We start from the raw sequence: 14276 nt of genomic DNA, 5'->3' as shown, positions 1-14276 counted from the left end.
ACTTGGGGAGTGAATCATCAGACAATATTTCTTTGTCTCTCCTCCTCTCTGTATATCTGAGTTTGCTATAAAAATAAGATAAATCTTTAAACATTTTTTTATTTAAGTGAGATAAATATTGTCAAAATATAAACATAAGAATAACTAGCCTCTTGGTACCTATGAACAATGTTTGTGATTAAATACAATTATTTTCTTTTTTGTGAAAGATTTAGTTTATTTTTATTGCTAAGTAAGATACAGAGACAGGAGGGGAATCTGATCTGTACCCTATTATGCAAACAGATTCTATTTCAATCAGATAATTTATGCCTTCAGGGCATTCTTGACAGGCACTCAGAAATTCAAAAGCTTCCAATTCTGGCACTTTAAATTCTGCAACAAGATAAATTTTGGAATTAGCACTTGTAAAAATAGTTTTTAGGCAAGTTGTGGTAACCAAGTGCAAATATCCTTTCCTTGCACTTACTGGGATCCCATATGGGCTACAGTTCATGTCCCAGCTACTCCACTTCCCATCCAGCTTCCTGCTTGTGCCCTGGCAAACCAGTAGAGGATGGCCCAAAGTCTTGGGACCATGCACTCACATGGGAAACCTGGTGAAGGCTCCTGGCTCCTGGCATTGGATCATCTCAGCTCCAGTGGAGGCTGCCACTTGTGGAGTGAACCAGCAGATGGAAGACCTTCCTCTATGTCTCTCATTATCTCTGCAACCTGACTCTCTAATACTAAGTAACTAAATCTTTTTAAAAAATAATCTTTTTAGGGCCCGGCGGCATGGCCTAGAGGCTAAAGTCCTCGCCTTGAAAGTCCCGGGATCCCTTATGGGCACCGGTTCTAATCCCGGCAGCTCCACTCCCCATCCAGCTCCCTGCTTGTGGCCTGGGAAAGCAGTTGAGGACGGCCCAATGCATTGGGACACTGCACCCGTGTGGGAGACCCGAAAGAGATCCCAGGTTCCCGGCATCGGATCGGCGTGCATCGGCCCGTTGCGGCTCACTTGGGGAGTGAATCATCGGACGGAAGATCTTCCTCTCTGTCTCTCCTCCATTCTGTATATCTGGCTGTAATAAAATGAATAAATCTTTAAAAAAAATAATCTTTTTATGATGCACTTTGAAGCATTTATAAATCTCTGTGACGTTGGAATCATGTGAAACAAAAATGTGTACATGTATAAAATATGCATTTAAAGAACTTCAAATGGATGAAATAATATATACATTTATTCAATGTAAATTTTGAAAGGTTTATTGACAGGTACACTTTTAGTCAAGTATGATGAGTCTCTATATAAAGTCCAATAAAGCAACCAGAAATAAAATTGTGTTGTTCTCAGTGCTGACTGAATGGCTGGGCTAATTCTCAACTCCTACTGAGAAGTATGCCTGTGGCTCTGACAGAACCCAGTATTAGCTAACAGCACTGCTGTGGAATCAGTCAGCACCCAGCGGGGTCACTGGACCAGGCACTGCCCTGCCCACATCTTACCATTGATGCTGAACAAGCAAGGCAGTGGCCCAATGATGGCCAGTCAAGTGAAAGGTCAAGGGCGGGGAGGAGGGGAAACCAGGAGATCCCTGACACTGATGGAATTGGAAGCTCAGAATCCTGTTCTGGATGTGGACTCCATGAGAAATGATGCCATGTTAGCCTAGGGGTCATTGTTGAAAAGGTTTCTGTGGCTACCAAATAAGACCCTTGAGAAAACACACTGTGATTCTACAAAGGGACACCATTTTGCTTAGAACCAATCCTACAAAATAAGCAAGATTCATTTGAAGACATCATATCACAGACAACAACTTCACTGTTTATTAGGAGGCTTGCAATAAGTTACATCGTAAATGTAATTATAAGCAGCAGTTGGCCTGGAGGCGCAGTGGCCTAGTGGCTAAAATCCTTGCCTTGAACACGCCTGGATCCCATATGGGCACCGGTTCTAATCCCAGCCACTCCACTTTCCATCCAGCTCCCTGCTTGTGGCCTGGGAAAGTAGTCCAAGACGGCCCAAAGCTTTGGGACCCTGCACCCGCGTGGGAGACCCAGAGGAGGTTCCAGGTTCCCGGCTTCGGATCAGCGCAGCACCGGCCATTGCTGTCACGTGGGGAGCGAATCATCGGACAGAAGACCTTCCTGTCTGTCTCTAGTCCTCTGTATATCTGACTTTGTAATAAAAATAAGTAAATCGTAAAAAAAAAAAATAAGCAGCAGTCAAGTGAATGATGTTCACCATAGCCTCTGCCCCTTTTTGAAGCAAGGCTGTCTCTGCCAGTACCACTGTCCTGGTAGCTGCTTTCCCCTGGAAGGTGCCAGCGACTTCAACCCCCAGTGACCATGCCAGGCTTGCTCAGCAGCTGAGCAGCTCACCTCTAGGTTGCTGTCCCTGAATGCCACTCCAGGCTAAAAGTGTTTGTGCCTAGGTCCCCAGTGACCCTAACCCGCATGCCAGCCCTTCCAGGGAGAGCTGGGCTGTGATGGCCCACAGTGAGTCTCTACAATGACCCCTACCACAAGCCATCTGCACCACAGCCAGGTGGTCTTGGTCAGCGCCCCAAGTGCTCACAGCCGCTGCTGCACCTCTCTTGGGCCAGGAGGTTTTGCCAAAGTCCCTAGCACTGCTTCGCAGCCTAGCCTGATCTGATACCCACATGCTGAGCTAGGGACAGGTTGGCTTGGCCACAGCCACCAACCCCCCCAGAAGATTAGGTGAACCTGGTGGACATGCCTGGCACTCCAGGGTCCAGTGGCCTTGGCCATGCGCCTCTTTTCCTACTTCCCCTATAAACCTGTAGCATGTCTGCCCTGATGAGCTGGGCCACGATCCTGTTCATTCACACAGCTGCTCCTGGGTCGTGTATGCTGGGCTGGCCACTGGCCCCTGGGTCCCCATCACTACGCCCCCTGCTCCATGGTGGAGCCAGTCTCTCCCACCCCTCCTGCATGACACTCTGTCTGAGTTCCAGGGCTAGACCCGCCCACCGCCTACACTGCCTCTAGCACTCCTGCCCTGTCCCTGATGCAGGAACAGGCCTACTTGGAAGGAGATCCCTAACCTCCAATCTAGCTGGACCTATGCTCCACAGGTGGCTTGAAGACAAACAGAATCAGTCAGTGCTCCCTGCTCACCCTGCACCTCTAGTGCCCATCAGGATGGCACTCCAGGGTCAGGCCAGTGTACATGGAGCCCACGCTCCCCTAGCCTACCTGCTGAGTGCTCCAGAGCTTCAAGGACTAGGTTGATGATCTCCGTGCCTCTAGCCCTCCCACTATGCCCGCTGCTCTAGGGTCAGGCAAATCCTGCCTGCAATCCACCACCACCCACCAAATACACACACACAAACACTCACACTCACAAACACAGGGCAGGCTGCTGTGCTTGCTGCAGCAGAACCAGGTAGGCTCTGCCAGGCATCCAGTGCCCTCAGCAGTCTGCTTTTCCACCTGCCGCTCCAGGAACTTGCCCTGCTCAGGCGGCTCATACACCACTGCTGAAAGGACCTGCTGATTGAGCCAGCGTCTCCTGTGCCCCAAGCCTGCCTGCTGTCCATTTCGCCAACAACCAATCCTCCAGCACCCTCCCCCATTCGCAGCTTGTCTGCTAGTCACTCCAGGGTCAGGTGGACTCAGCTGGTGCCTTATGCCCCTCTAGGCCTTCCTCCTCCACAGCCACCTCCTGAGGTTCTAGGACTAGGCCTATTCAGAGGTTGCTTCATGGGCCCCAGCACGCACGCTATGCACTCTAGGGCCACGTCCTCCAAGCCACATAGGACAGTGCATCCTGCACAGCACCCTTAGCTCACAGGCCACACAGCTCCTCCCACTGGTTGATACAGGGTTAGGCAGGTTTAGCCAGCATCACACACCCCGCGCTCCCACTCTGGGCCTTTGCTTGGGCCCTATCAGACAGCATGCCATGCATCCCATTTCTCCCACTGTGCCAGCTCCTCACTCAGACCACACCCTGTGAGTCCCCTGAATGCCCACCACCCACTGTCTCTTCCAGGGCCATGCTGCCCTGATTGCCTCTGCAAAACCAGGCTGGGGAAGGATGCCATCAGGTTCAACCCGCCTGCCAGGAGCTCCAGGGCCACATGAACAGTGACTCCACCCAGCCTGCTGTCCACTCCTGGGCCAAGAGGGCTTAGCTGGCACCCCCATGCGTGCCAGGCATGCACAAAGTTGTGCTCCAGGGACAAGGGGTCATGACAACAAGCCAAGGAGCAAAGGCACCCACTGGCAGTTTTTCCAGGGCTGGTGCACTCTACACCCGCTGTCCTCCCACCATCTACTTCACAGCCAAGTTGTTCTGGCCAGTGTCCCTGCTCCCACAGCACTGTAGTCATCTACTTCAGGGCTGAATTGTGATGGGGGAAGGGTGCACCTCTAACAAGCTCCCTCCATTGCCCCACTTGCCCATCCAGGGCCAGACTTGGTGAGCCAGCGCCAGTGCACTTCTAGCCCAAGCGCACTGTCACACTGTCCGCCATCTGTTGCTGAGAGCCAGTCAGGCTCAGTCAGTGATCCTGTTCCCTGCTTGCTCTCTGGCTTCTGGCAGACAATCTCTGAGGACAGGTAGCCCCTGTGCATAGATCCTGTACGTCTGTATTCCTCACCTTGTGTTCACTCTTTGAGCATGATAGTAAAGATGTTAATTCTAAGATGCATTGTATTACTAACTTGTCTACTTTCCAAAGTGCCAGGAGAGATGAGGCCTAGCAGTAATGGAATGTGCACAGAGAAGGCAGGGAAATGCGAATGCCTGCATCCTTGTAAGTCTGTCCAGGTTGTTTGCTGTATGTCTCTTAGGATAACTTATATTTCTGGGGAAGCTGAGATATAGATCTTCAGATTAACAGACTTCTGGGTAATGACCATTTCTGCCTCTCAGGGTTTCCATTCAAACTGGATTGTCACATGGACTTGGCATTTGTTAATTTCTAGTGGGCCCTGTTATCACCAAACTGGGTTAACAAAGACTCTTTAATACATCCTAGACTTGTCTGGCATGATCTTGTTTGCACCCCCACAACACCATCCTGGAGATAAACTGAAAGCTAAAATGCAGTTCCTTTGACAGTGACCCAGAGACGAGGTTCGTATGAGCCACATCTCACTGCATTTGATATGGCAACAGCTGTGATGGATGATTAATATGCTAATTCTATCCCTGTGTTCCCTTCCCAGAGGACGGGAACAGGAAGGACATGGAAATCGGGGAAGACCCTATTCTCATATTTTGAAGGATAATTTTACCAGGTACCAGGAGATACAGTCTGACTCCTCACACACTACTCCAGTGCCGTCATGTCCACAACCGCCCTCTGCTTGTTCCAGGGCCAGGCAGGCTAGGCCAGATTCTCCTTTCATTAAGCATGCATGCCCACCATCCTGCTTGTCACTGAGGGACCATGCCAGCTCAGGTGGTGTCCACTGTGTCCCCCTACCTGATGGTGGCTATAGGGCCAGGCCAGGTGGAAGAGCATCCACAAGCCTTTAACACAAAGGCCCTCCAGCCCTGCACGCTGCTTCAGGCCAGTTCTGTGAACCATCCACACACACAAAGCAGTCCACCAGCTGCTCTGTTTGCTGCTTCAGGTCTAGGCTGGCTTTGCCAGGGATCCTGTCACTCCTGCCTTCCATCTTGCTACTCGGGGCTAGCCTCACTCTCCCTGGACCCACAGCACCTCTAGCATTCCCACCTTGGTCCTGCAGCAGGCACAGGTTTTCTGGGCAGGAAAAACCTGTGCTTCCACCCAGGCTATCATGTCTCGCTCAGGCTACTTTTGGTGGCTCTGCCTGCCACTCCAGGGACAGACAGGCTTGGCCAGAATAACATGCCGCAAAACGCAGCCACCCCACCAACCAGCCTTGGCACACCAGGTCAGATGAGCCCAGATGTCAATTTCCGTGCTCCCAGCCTGCTTGTCAAACACTCCAGGGTTCGGAAGGCTCTGCCACCATCCCATCAACCCCAACATGCCTGTACCATGCCTGTCCATCTGCTCCATCCGCAGCTCAAGGCCAGACTGTCTCAGCCAGCAACCTGCTCCCTCTGACAGCTGCTGACCCACCATACTGCTCATGACTGGTCAGGACTGCTCAGCTGCCAACCCCCTTGGTACTCTGTGCCTCTGATAACATGCCCACTGTTCCAAGGCCAGGACAGGCCACTTGGGCCAGCGTACAAGCACTCCATCTTGCAGGCACCACACTCTTTCTGAAGCTCCAAGCCTGCTTGTCCTGTGCCCACCATGCCTCTAGCATTCCTGCCAGTGCCTCTAGTGCCAATGCCCCACAAATCTGCTCCAGGGACAGACCAACTCCCTCATGCCCCTGGTCTCCCTCCCTCCACCACCTGCTTCAGGGCCACACAGGCCCTTCCGGCATCCCCACACACCCAGCACAGCTGCCCTGCTGGTCCACTGGCTGTTGCAGCACCAGACCAACTTGGATGGCAACCCTACATCCAGACCCACCTGCCAGCCTCTCCAGGTTTAGGTGTGCTCAGTCAGCCATGTCCCCTACCACCACCACCACCCCAGCACTCAACGCCATCTGCTGCATCACCAGGGCCTTAAAACCTGGCATCCCCAATGCATCTAGCCAGCCAGACCTGCCTCACAGCAGCTGACCCAGGGCCAGGCACAGTCACTCAGCCACCCGGCACACCCAGCAGGCCATTGGCCCACCTGCTGTTTCCCCTGTGCCAGTCACAAATCTAGCACTCAAACCCTGCCTAGTCCTACAAGCACAGGATGGCAGGACTGGCCATTCTAGGACTCTAGCCTGCCCAGCCCATGGCAGTGGCTGCTGTTACAGAGCCAAAGCAGTTTGGGCAGCGCCCCCTCTGCCCTCAACCCCCAAATGCCCACTCCAGGGACAGGCAACACCACTAACACCAATAAATCCCCCACTCCACTTCAACCCACATTCCCAGCAAGCCTGCCAGCCACTCCAGGGCCAGGCTGACTTAGCTGGATCCCAGCTTCCTGCTCTAGGGAAAGACCTGTTCAGTGGGTGCTTCACAAGCCCTGAGCACACACGCCATCCACCCCAAGACTGGGGACATGGCTATGGTACCCTCATGTGTAGCCTGCCCACTGCCCTGCTTGGTGCTCCAGGACCAGGCAGACTTGGCCAGTGACACAGTGCCACCTTCAGCGGACTCACCTGCCTGCCACTCCAGAGCCAGCTCTGTTCACCCTGCACCCACCATGCATCTCCCATTTCCACCATAACTGCTACTCCAGGTCCAGGTATGGGCCTAATTCTGGGAACAGGGGCTGGAGTCTTCCAGGGGCCATGTTGCTTCCCTCCATCCCCTACCCATCTCCTGTTCCCCACCAACCAGTGGTCTGGGCTATGGTCTTCCAGAGATGGGTACAGGTTCCCTGTGGATAGTTTCCCCTGTTTTTTCTCCCTGGTCCCGGCCTTTGCTGTTCGTGTGTGTGGCTGCATGCGGAGACTCACCCTTACCCACATGGTGCTTGCAAGATGGACTCTTGGTGCCATTTCCTGCATGATTTCGTCTCACAGGCTGCTGTGAGCAGAGCAGGATTTGACCCAGGGCCAGCTGCACACTCCTCTCTGCATGTCTCATTCCATGCTGGTGGGCACCTGCACCTTTCTGGAGGTCACAGTACAGGGAACAAGAAACCCTCCACTGAAGGCATGGCAGATTGATTCGAAAGGCATGATAACAAAGGAAAAGAGATCTTGCATCAGCTGATTTATCAACTGTTTCAGAAACTTGGGGGTATTACAGCGAAGTGTTGAGGCCATTAACATCATCAACAAAGAGAGATTGTTTGCAAAATGTCTTAGTTAAGAAAATGAAAAAAAAGAAAAAAGAAAAAAGAAAAAAAAGAAATGATCAAATGATATGTTAAGATTCCAGAGAATCTTAATGGTGGATTAAAAAACATCAAACTGATTGATGGTGAAGACTCTGAATCAAAGTATCCAGCTTGGACCCAGCACAACAGCCTAGTGGCTAAATCCTAGCCTGACATGCCTGGGATTCAATAGGGGTGGCAGTTTGTGTGTCAGCAGCTCTAGTTACCTTCCAGCTTCCTGCTTGTGGCCTGAGAAAGCAGTAGTGCTTGGGCAAAAGCCTTGAAACTCTACACCCAGGGGGGAGATCTGGAATAGGCTCCTGGCTCCTGGCTTCAGAGCAGCTCAACTTTGGCTGTGGCTGTCACTTGGGGAGTGAACCAGTGGATGGAGGAGATTTATCTCTCCTTCTTTCTGTAGATCTGACTCTACAATAAAAATAAAACAAAACCCGTAATGTCACTAATATTCTCCTGCTACACACACATTCTCTCTCAAACTCTCTATGCATATATATGCATATTTAGTAGTGAGTCTGTCAGTTAAGAAAACACTTTGATCCAAAGGGCTCCAAAATGCACTAGGAGATCAGTTACATATGTTTGTTCCTTGTGGTTGATGTGCACATCACAAAGATCCAGACTGGACAGCACCAAGTGGTCCATCAGGCTCTGTGTTGGCCCTTCTTGCACTGGCACAGCACTACCCACCATTGCTCAAGACTTTCAGGGAAGTTCTAAAATAACAGCTTCTATACAATCCCTCTGAGCCTTTACTAATGCTCCATCAGCCTCACCACCACAGTGGGTGTGCTCCTCTAAGACAATTCCTTAAGACTGACTGCAAAGCTGCAGCACCATTTTATGGCAATTGTAAGCCACAGCAAGAAAGAAGTGATTGTATGGGAAAGAATCTGATTATGACAGATCACTTAATTAGCAAAGTATCTGATGTTATAATACACTGTACTCTAGGCAGGCATCAGGCTCCACTCCCTCAGTGAAGAAAGCTGCAAAGAACTTCTCAGCTGCACACTCTAAGGCCTGGGCTGAACAAAACACAAGCAAACCAAATGCCTTAAAGTGGTTAAGGAAGAGACAGGAGACAACTACTTAACAGGGCCACTGCTGCCATAGGGTTTCTCTAAGAAGTCAGAAAGGACTTCACATCTCTGCTTTCACAAACCCAATTTTTTTAAACTTATGCATGTGCAGAATAAATGAGGCTTCACTTCCTTCTGCTGCAGAGAAAAACTAGATGAGGAAAGGGACAAAGGTTTTAGTAAGGTACCCTGAGGTTCAAATTTCTAGCTCTAAGTATGCACAAGCTAAGTAAATTGTCAAATTTACTAGGCAATTCCGTTTCTTTAAGTGTAAGTTAGGGATACCATCAAATACTTAATGTGGTTATGGGCAGGGTTAATGAGATAATAGAGTGTTTGGCTGGCTGCCTGATTTGCATTAAGTCCCTTTTCATCTAATTTATTGTATGTGTTTGCAGGGACAGGCACTGTGGCACACCACATAGAGCTGCTGACTGCTTGAGGCACCCACTTCCCATATGAGCACTGGTTCAAGTTCTGGATGTTCCACACCGGATGCAGCTTTCTGATGTGCCTGAGAAAGCATTGGGGAATGGTCAAGAGCTTGTGCCCTGGACCCATGTGGAAGGCCCTGAAGAAGCTCCTGAATCTTGATGCTGAACCAGCCCTCTTTCAGCCATTGCAGCTGTTTGGTTTGGGGAGTGAACTAGCAATGGAAGACCCCTTTCTTTATCCCTCCCTTTATTTTGCCAAATGCAAAAACAAATTTAAAAATTCAGGGCCCAGCATGGAGGCCTAGCAGCTGAAGTCCTCAACTTGAACATATGAGAGCTGGTTCTAATCTTGGCGGCAGTGGGGGACAACTCAAAGCCTTGGGATCCTGCACCCATGTGAGAGACCCAGAAGAAGCTCTAGCTCCTGGCTTCAGGTAGGCTCAGCTCCAGCCATTGCAGTCGCTTGGGGAATGAATCATTGGATGGAAGATCTTCCTCTCTGTCTCTCCTCCTTTCTGTATATCCAGCTTTCCAATAATAATAAATAAATCTTTAAAAATATTTGAGTTTTTAGAAAAGGTTTATTCATACTTATTGCAAAGTAAGCTATACAGAGAGGAGGAGAGACAGAGGGTAAGATCTTCCATCCAATGATTCACTCCCTAAGTGAGCTGCAACGGGCCAGTGCTGTCCCATTCCGATGCCGGGAATCTGGAACCTCCTCTGGGTCTCCCACACGGTGCAGGGTCCCAATGAATTGGGCCGTCCTCGACTGCTTTCCCAGGCCACAAGCAGGGAGCTGGATGGGGAGTGGAGCTGCAGAGATTAGAACCAGCGCACATATGGGATCCCGGGGCGTTCAAGGCGAGGACTTTAGCTGCTAGGCCATGCCGCCGGGCCCAAAAACTCAAATTTTAAACAAAGGCCTCTGTTAAATTAAGGAAATTTATCCAGTTTTTCCATAATATCCATTTGCATAAATTTCCAAACACTGCCTCATATGCATGCATTCAAATTGCAAAATGAACTCATCATTATCTTCTTCATGATCAATGTTGAAGTATCAATCTATATTATTTTGTTGACCACGAGCTAAGGAAAGTAGATATATTCCAAGGCCCAAAGTCTTAGGGATTATTTCTCTTATTTAAGAACTTGCGCGACTGGACTCTAGCATGTGGCCTGCGGCCACATAGAAAAACAGGCTTTTGAAATCTCAGTATTCTTTCTGCATTTCCTGTTTTGTTTTTGTTTGCTTGTTTCCAGTTAACTGTATCATGCCCATATTTCTCCACAGAAACAGAGTAAAAGACTCTAGAATGAAAAGTGTTCAATCATCTATTCCATATACAGAAATGGCATCTCCTCTACATACCGCGCACTAAGTGTTACCAAATGCACAAAAAAATGAAAACCTCAGGTAAAACCAGCTTTTATCAAGCCACCCTGTATTTGAACTTCAGAATGCTGGGCACTCACTAGTATTTCATAAACATGCATGTGTTGGAAGACTAATTTAGTAAAAATCTCACTCCCAAGCCCAGCACGGTAGCATAGTGGCTCAAGTACTTGTCCTGCATGCAACAATTTCAGGAAATGGTTCATGTCCCGGCTGCCCCAACTCCCACCTAGCTCCATACCTGTGGCCTGGGAAAGCAGTTGAAAATGGTTCAAAGCCTTCGGACCATGAACTTGTGTGGGGGATACGAAAAAGGCTCCTGGCTCTGGATCACTTCAACTCCAGCCTTTGCAGCTACTTGGAGAATCAACTAGCAGATGGAAGACTTTTATCTCTGTCTCTCTTCCTTTCCGTAAATCTGACTCTGCTAAAATTTTTTTTTTAAATCTTAAAAAGGTTCTCACTACCAAGAACTTACACTTCTATGAGAAATACAAATCTTTAAATACACCTTGCAATGAATTTGCACAAAATCAAGAAACAAGAAATGTTGTCATTTACCATCAGGGTGTGTGACCCAAAAAGTCAGTTGCTCTGTGACCTAGTTTGTTCATTTGAACAGCACACACACACACACACACACACACACACACACACACTCCTACTATGTTCTCATTGCACTGAAGTGATGCAGCCAAAGGAACTCTGAGAAAAGCTGGCACCATGCTGTTAATATTTTCTGTCCCTAAACTCTGAACAAATATCTTTATGCATTATTCATCCTCTAATATTTCAGTTCAGTAAGAATATACAGTGGCTGGCACTACGGCATAATGTGTAAGGCACCATCTACAGCACCAGCATCCTATGGGATGCCTCACTTATGATCCAGCTCCCTGCTAAGGTACTTGGGAAAGCAGCACATCATGGCCCAGGGACTTGGGTTTCTGCACCCATGCAGGGGACCTGGTAGAAGCTATGTGCTCCTGGCTTAGGACCAGCCCAGCTCTAGCCATTGTGTTGATTTCAATGGGAAGTGAACCATTAGATGGAAGACTCTCCCTCTCTTAGTCTCCCTATGTAACTCTTGATTAAAAAGTAAAAGAAATGATTTTTTGAAAAGCAAATGTTTTTGGAGAGTTTTCTGCCTTCCACACATTCCACCCTAGCCTGTAATAAACTAACTCAATGCAAATAATTTGGGCCCAGCACAGTAGGTCAGTGACCAAATCCTCACCTTGCATGAGCTGGGATCCCATAGGAATGCCAGTTTCTTTCCTGGCTGCTCCACTTCCCTTCTAGATTCCTGCTCGTGGCCTGGGAAAGCAGAAGAGGAGGAACCAAAGCCTTGGGACACTGCACCAACAGGGGAGTAGAAGAAAAGTCTCCTGGCTTTTCTTTTTTATTGTGGTCACTTGGAGAGGGAACCAGGGGACAGAAGATCTTTTTTTCTCAGATATAGAGAGAGGAGGAGACAGAGAATAAGATCTTCTGTCTGCTGTTTCACTCCACAATTGTCCACAATCAATGGAGCAGAGGTGATCCGAAGTCAAGAGCCAATTTTTTGTGGCAAGTGAGATATACAGAGAGGAGAGAGAGAGAGAGAGAGAGAGAGAGAGAGAGAGAAAGAGAGAGAGAGAGAGAGAGAGAGAGAGAAGACTCTTCCATCCACTGGTTCACTCCTCCGGCAGCTGCAATGGCCTAAGCTGAGCCGATCCAAAGCCAGCAGCCAGAAACTGTTTCCTGGTTTCCATGTGGGTTCAAGATTGCAAGGCTTTGTGCCATCCTTGACTGCTTCCCAAGGCCATAAGCAGGGAAGTAGATGTGAAATCCAGCAGGCAAAATATAAACCAACACCCATAAGGAATCCTGGCACATGCAAGTCAAGAACTTTAGCCACTAGACTACCATGCTGGGTCCTACACAGTAATCTTGAAGAAAAATGAAAATGATTTGAGGAAGCACACAAGGAAATGGTCCACTACGAGTTAGAGTCAGAGAGTGGCCTGAATGCATTGGGGGAGAGCTCAGCTCCATCTGCCCACCCAGATAGAGACAAAGAAAAGTTTACACCAACAGTTCTCAAAGCTTCCCTGAAAAATAAAAAAATGCAACAAAACAATTTTAAAAATCCCCACTTCTTTTCAGATTATCAAGATCTGACATGTGCTTCTAACAATTTTACAAAATATAAAAACAAAAGATAAAGAAAATATCACTCATTTCCCTCCTCTCAGAAATTGTACTGGAATTCTGCTGCCCTGGTTCAAGCTGATGCCTACAACACCACCATTCCACATCAGAGCACTGGTTTGAGTCCTGGCTGCTCCACTTCCCATTTCACCTCTCTGATAACGCTCCTGGGAAATGTCCCTGCACCCACGGAGGAAACCTGGATGAAACATCTGGTTCCTAGCTTTAGCCTAGCCTAACCACGACTGTCCTGGTCAACCAGGGAGTAAAACCAGCTGATGCAAGATCTCTTTCCCTCTGTTACCATGCCTTTCAAATCAACAAATCTGCTATGCCTTCAGTAGAGGGTCCCTTGTTGCCTGTACTGTGACCTCCACAAAGGTGCAGGTGTCCACCAAACAGCATGGCCTGTGGTAGCCCTGGGTCAAACCCTGTGCTGGGTCACAGCAGGTTGTGGGATGAAGTCAAGCAGGAAATGGCACCAAGAGTCCATCTTGCAAGCACCACCAGAGTAAGGGTGAAGAGTCACCACATCCAGCCACGCATAGAGGCGGCAAAGCCAGGGGACATGGAGCAAAAACAAAGGACACTACACACAGAGAAGCTCAACCCACTTTTTAAATTATAGCACTTTGTTCAGGGGTTGGGGTGGAGGGGAAGGGGAGGAGAGGGAGGGAAACAGCAGTACCCCTGGAATATTCCAGACCCTGACCCAGTTCCCAACTTGACCCTGGAAAGCAGGTGCAGTAGGGATGTGGGAGATGCATGGTGGCTGCAGGGCAAGCGGACCTGGCTCTGGAGCTGCAGGCAGGCAAGCCACCTGAAGCAGACACCATGTCACTGGCAAAGCCTGCCTGGTCCTGGAGCAGTAGGCAAGGTGGTGGGAGGACTACAGGTGCAAGGACCCTGGCTGTGCCCCAATCCTGGAACAGATATAGTGGGTGCTGGGGGCTGGTGGAGCACCAACAGAACAGGTCTGGCCCTAGAGCAGAGGACTGGGCACCAGCTAAGCCCACCTGGCCCTGGAGTGGTTTACAGGTAGCCTGGGAACTTGGGATAGGGTGGGATGGGGCATTTATTGGTGTTAGTGAGCTGGCCTGGCCCTGAAGTGGATGGCTGGCAGTCGAGAGCAGAAGGGGCACCACACAAATCAGCCTGGTTCTGGAACAGCGGCTGCAGCAGTGGACCAGGAAGGCTAAAGTCCTGGGGTCAAGAGTGCAGCTAGCCTGTCCTCATAGCAATGGTGGGATGGGCGTGCTAGATGTACAGCTGGCACTGAGAAAGTGGCAGGTGTGCCAGAATCCAAGCTCAC

Source organism: Ochotona princeps, chromosome 25, assembly GCF_030435755.1.
Source record: "Ochotona princeps isolate mOchPri1 chromosome 25, mOchPri1.hap1, whole genome shotgun sequence".
In the NCBI taxonomy this organism is placed as follows: Eukaryota; Metazoa; Chordata; class Mammalia; order Lagomorpha; family Ochotonidae; genus Ochotona; species Ochotona princeps.
This window is presented reverse-complemented; position numbering follows the sequence as displayed.